At 46.5% G+C, this 5,994-nt stretch overlaps 1 long non-coding RNA gene across 2 annotated transcripts; it reads left to right on the top strand.

Annotated features, from left to right (window-relative positions):
- The first annotated feature begins 5,467 nt into the window (after nucleotides 1–5,467).
- Nucleotides 5,468–5,994, top strand: LOC122322306 (uncharacterized). Of its 2 annotated transcripts, none has more exons than XR_006246513.2 (3): nucleotides 5,468–5,507; nucleotides 5,607–5,882; nucleotides 5,945–5,994. It is a non-coding gene; the product is annotated as an uncharacterized lncRNA (long non-coding RNA). The 2 variants fall into 2 exon arrangements; XR_006246512.2 differs by having other exon boundaries at nucleotides 5,942–5,994.

The raw sequence follows: 5,994 nt of genomic DNA, 5'->3' as shown, positions 1-5,994 counted from the left end.
TGCCAAATTTATTTGTTATTCAGCCACTCGTCGGGAAGGTTCCATGGTAAGTGTTTATAATTTGTTTATATTATTTTCTCTTCTAATTTCCTTTTTATTTTAGATATCCAAAACATGAGGCAGAGGACGGACGCGCATCATGCTGTGCCAACGTGGGAACATGGACCAACGCTGGACATCTCCGATGGACCAACGAGGGACCAACGCGGGACATCGACGGTGGACCAGAGAGGGACGACATCGGTGGGTGGCTGCAGGCGCTAGTGCATGGCCGCCACAGCTGCTGGACCCCGATGAGGACGCCGAGGGAGGATGGTCACAGTGAGTAGCGCCAACGTGGGACCGTTCAGTGAAAGCCGGCGCCATCATCGCAAACCTAGGCATGGCGTCGGCTGCGGTGGCTGCCGTCGTGAAATTGGCCACAAACGACTGGGGCATGCTGCCGCCGTAAATGGATGCGCCTCACAGTGACCACAGCAGCGATGGATTATAAATTATTCAGGTACGTAGTGAAGGTGGTGTTTGTTTACATTATTTATATAAAAATCGTCAATTTCAGGAACGCCAAATTCTAGAGAAGGCGCGTCAAGCTGGGCCATGGCCGGACAAATGGGAGCCAAGGTGGCCAACCAGGAGGCACCTACGGCTGCAGGACCCATGAAGGGGAAAGGACCCCTAGACCTGCGCATGGTTGCTGGCCAGGAAGAGGCCCATAAGGGAGTCGTCCTCAATGGCGGCCATCCGTTTTTTAAACGGATTATCCGTGACGTCATCGGCAGCATTGGGTGAGTCATTTTTTATAATTAAACTATCGAATTTTTTAATTAATTCCATGAATATCTTTTCTAGGTAGTCAAGTCTGGACACCACTTTCACCTGGAGGTCATCATTTATCAGCTGCTGTTTTTTATTGATTATTCTGTTATTTATTTTATTTTTGCAAATATATTGCGGCCCCTGTTGGCGGCCAGGGTGGGCGTGGGTTTTTTCAGCACATTTTAGGGGCGGGACCTGTCCATAGATGGATGACCCTGAGAAGGATGACCCTGCGAGGATCCCTGACCCCGAGAAGGATGACCCTGCGAGGATCCCTGACCCCGAGAAGGATGACCCAGAGAGGGATGCCCCCCAGAAGGATGACGGCGTTGGTTCTTCCCTTTTTCTTTTGTTTTCTCTTTTGTGGGCGGAGAGGCACATGCCTCCTCTTACCCGTTGCCCCCTTCGCAGCCCATCTTCTCTTACCTTTTGGTTAGACGGGCAACCCTTATAGCCACTTGTGTGGTCCCCGTTGCAGTTGCAACAACAAGCGGGTCTGCTTTTCGGCTTGGTGCATGAAGATGTAGGGTGTCCACCTGCACACTTCATACACCTGGGGCTATTTCTGCACCCATAATGGGTGTGTCCAAACAGTTGGCACCGGTAGCACTGGAGCAACATTCGCTTCCTATTGTGCCCGGTATAACCTACCAGCCGACAGTCTTCTTTTATCAAGGAGGGCATCTGCTTCAGAGCGGGGGGCAACAAGGGTTTATGGTTCCTCACCGACTCTTTCCCGTCTTTTAGGCAGCTAATAGCTACAGCACTCTCGTATGCTGGGGTCCATGCAATGGTGTGGTAGGGGGTATGCAGGAGGGGGAAGGGGGCAGCAGTCTCATAGTAGCATGAAGTCTATATTCTCGTTGTAGGCGCCAAAATTGCTAGGATGCGTCCAGTTGCCGCCAAAAATAAGATCTGGTATGTGTATGTGTGTTTTCATTGGTTTTTGTTTGTGTTTTTATTAGTTTGTGTATGTTTTGTTTGTGTTTCGTGTTGTTTATTATGTGTTTAACAATGGTGTTTGGTGTATGTTGTACATGGATTATAAAGTTAAGTAGTGCCAGTCGTTGCTTTTATATACATCACGGCCATTTTCCAAATTAATATCACAGATTTTTGAAATAAATAAATGAATATAATACGAATTTGATGACTTTACTTTATAATGGCACTACATATATAATAAATTAAAACATTACTAGAACAAACAAAAAGAAGGGGCAGCCGCTTAGCCTTATAACATTGCAACATTTAAGGTAAGAAAAGCTGCTGAGGTATTACCCAGGAGGGCAACTTTTTCCCGCCAACTTTTCTCTGGTATTACGGATTTGCGGTTATCTGGTAACATTGCAAAAGAATATAAACATCTCATCTCTAGCATTAATTGCACATCACTGGTGCCGAAATATCATCCCTATCTACTATTACCATCTCTACTATATCACAGCTTTGGCGAGAAAAATGCATTGGTAAGTCCAAATTTAAAAACAAGTTAAATAACATTAAGAAACAATTTAAAATTTACAGTAACATGAAAAGGGAATTCAGCGGATCATCAAAGCTGGTCATTAGGAGTTGGCAGCGATCTTGGAGCCGTCGTCAGTAAACTTCATGAGGCCGCCGCACACACATATTGGCCAACTACGAGGGATGGTGTGCCAACCAAATTGAGCTGGTGGATGCTGTCGCAGGAACATGGAGGACAACAGGTGAGTAAATAACAGGTGGTTTCTCTTCTTACTGTTAAAAGAAGGGGAGGGGTCATAAATTGCGTCATATTTTTAATATCATATTGTTTATAATTTCAGATGGCAGAAGGAAGAGGAAGACGGCAACAAGTGACGCCGCCGTATCCATGGCAATGCCGTCATGGTGGCGCCGCCGGATCAGCGCAGCAAATTCTCACGAAGAAGCCGGCGCAAAAACAAATGTACGGCGCCGACATGGCATGGACGCCGACAAACGCTGCAAATTTTCAATAAAGGAACGGCGCCAACAAAATGGGCAGCGTAAAGCCCAAATAGTAGCGCCGGCGTTTGTGTTATTTGACGCCGAATAAAACCGGCAATTGGACGCAGCAGATGGTGAGTTTTAGTGGCAGAATATTGGCTTCATTTTCTTATTTCTCTTCTCATTATTTTAGCAGCAGATGCGCAGCCGACAGACGCCGGCCAAATTTATTTGTTATTCAGCCACTCGTCGGGAAGGTTCCATGGTAAGTGTTTATAATTTGTTTATATTATTTTCTCTTCTAATTTCCTTTTTATTTTAGATATCCAAAACATGAGGCAGAGGACGGACGCGCATCATGCTGTGCCAACGTGGGAACATGGACCAACGCTGGACATCTCCGATGGACCAACGAGGGACCAACGCGGGACATCGACGGTGGACCAGAGAGGGACGACATCGGTGGGTGGCTGCAGGCGCTAGTGCATGGCCGCCACAGCTGCTGGACCCCGATGAGGACGCCGAGGGAGGATGGTCACAGTGAGTAGCGCCAACGTGGGACCGTTCAGTGAAAGCCGGCGCCATCATCGCAAACCTAGGCATGGCGTCGGCTGCGGTGGCTGCCGTCGTGAAATTGGCCACAAACGACTGGGGCATGCTGCCGCCGTAAATGGATGCGCCTCACAGTGACCACAGCAGCGATGGATTATAAATTATTCAGGTACGTAGTGAAGGTGGTGTTTGTTTACATTATTTATATAAAAATCGTCAATTTCAGGAACGCCAAATTCTAGAGAAGGCGCGTCAAGCTGGGCCATGGCCGGACAAATGGGAGCCAAGGTGGCCAACCAGGAGGCACCTACGGCTGCAGGACCCATGAAGGGGAAAGGACCCCTAGACCTGCGCATGGTTGCTGGCCAGGAAGAGGCCCATAAGGGAGTCGTCCTCAATGGCGGCCATCCGTTTTTTAAACGGATTATCCGTGACGTCATCGGCAGCATTGGGTGAGTCATTTTTTATAATTAAACTATCGAATTTTTTAATTAATTCCATGAATATCTTTTCTAGGTAGTCAAGTCTGGACACCACTTTCACCTGGAGGTCATCATTTATCAGCTGCTGTTTTTTATTGATTATTCTGTTATTTATTTTATTTTTGCAAATATATTGCGGCCCCTGTTGGCGGCCAGGGTGGGCGTGGGTTTTTTCAGCACATTTTAGGGGCGGGACCTGTCAATAGATGGATGACCCCGAGAAGGATGACCCTGCGAGGATCCCTGACCCCGAGAAGGATGACCCTGCGAGGATCCCTGACCCCGAGAAGGATGACCCAGAGAGGGATGACCCCAGAAGGATGACGGCGTTGGTTCTTCCCTTTTCTTTTGTTTTCTCTTTGTGGGCGGAGAGGCACATGCCTCCTCTTACCCGTTGCCCCCTTCGCAGCCCATCTTCTCTTACCTTTTGGTTAGACGGGCAACCCTTATAGCCACTTGTGTGGTCCCCGTTGCAGTTGCAACAACAAGCGGGTCTGCTTTTCGGCTTGGTGCATGAAGATGTAGGGTGTCCACCTGCACACTTCATACACCTGGGGCTATTTCTGCACCCATAATGGGTGTGTCCAAACAGTTGGCACCGGTAGCACTGGAGCAACATTCGCTTCCTATTGTGCCCGGTATAACCTACCAGCCGACAGTCTTCTTTTATCAAGGAGGGCATCTGCTTCAGAGCGGGGGCAACAAGGGTTTATGGTTCCTCACCGACTCTTTCCCGTCTTTTAGGCAGCTAATAGCTACAGCACTCTCGTATGCTGGGGTCCATGCAATGGTGTGGTAGGGGGTATGCAGGAGGGGGAAGGGGGCAGCAGTCTCATAGTAGCATGAAGTCTATATTCTCGTTGCAGGCGCCAAAAATTGCTAGGATGCGTCCAGTTGCCGCCAAAAATAAGATCTGGTATGTGTATGTGTGTTTTCATTGGTTTTTGTTTGTGTTTTTATTAGTTTGTGTATGTTTTGTTTGTGTTTCGTGTTGTTTATTATGTGTTTAACAATGGTGTTTGGTGTATGTTGTACATGGATTATAAAGTTAAGTAGTGCCAGTCGTTGCTTTTATATACATCACGGCCATTTTCCAAATTAATATCACAGATTTTTGAAATAAATAAATGAATATAATACGAATTTGATGACTTTACTTTATAATGGCACTACATATATAATAAATTAAAACATTACTAGAACAAACAAAAAGAAGGGGCAGCCGCTTAGCCTTATAACATTGCAACATTTAAGGTAAGAAAAGCTGCTGAGGTATTACCCAGGAGGGCAACTTTTTCCCGCCAACTTTTCTCTGGTATTACGGATTTGCGGTTATCTGGTAACATTGCAAAAGAATATAAACATCTCATCTCTAGCATTAATTGCACATCACTGGTGCCGAAATATCATCCCTATCTACTATTACCATCTCTACTATATCACAGCTTTGGCGAGAAAAATGCATTGGTAAGTCCAAATTTAAAAACAAGTTAAATAACATTAAGAAACAATTTAAAATTTACAGTAACATGAAAAGGGAATTCAGCGGATCATCAAAGCTGGTCATTAGGAGTTGGCAGCGATCTTGGAGCCGTCGTCAGTAAACTTCATGAGGCCGCCGCACACACATATTGGCCAACTACGAGGGATGGTGTGCCAACCAAATTGAGCTGGTGGATGCTGTCGCAGGAACATGGAGGACAACAGGTGAGTAAATAACAGGTGGTTTCTCTTCTTACTGTTAAAAGAAGGGGAGGGGTCATAAATTGCGTCATATTTTTAATATCATATTGTTTATAATTTCAGATGGCAGAAGGAAGAGGAAGACGGCAACAAGTGACGCCGCCGTATCCATGGCAATGCCGTCATGGTGGCGCCGCCGGATCAGCGCAGCAAATTCTCACGAAGAAGCCGGCGCAAAAACAAATGTACGGCGCCGACATGGCATGGACGCCGACAAACGCTGCAAATTTTCAATAAAGGAACGGCGCCAACAAAATGGGCAGCGTAAAGCCCAAATAGTAGCGCCGGCGTTTGTGTTATTTGACGCCGAATAAAACCGGCAATTGGACGCAGCAGATGGTGAGTTTTAGTGGCAGAATATTGGCTTCATTTTCTTATTTCTCTTCTCATTATTTTAGCAGCAGATGCGCAGCCGACAGACGCCGGCCAAATTTATTTGTTATTCAGCCAC

Source organism: Drosophila bipectinata, chromosome 3L (assembly GCF_030179905.1).
Source record: "Drosophila bipectinata strain 14024-0381.07 chromosome 3L, DbipHiC1v2, whole genome shotgun sequence".
Lineage (NCBI taxonomy): Eukaryota > Metazoa > Arthropoda > Insecta > Diptera > Drosophilidae > Drosophila > Drosophila bipectinata.
The sequence above is the reverse complement of the archived record's forward strand: the minus strand, read 5'-3'. Positions and strand labels throughout refer to the sequence as shown.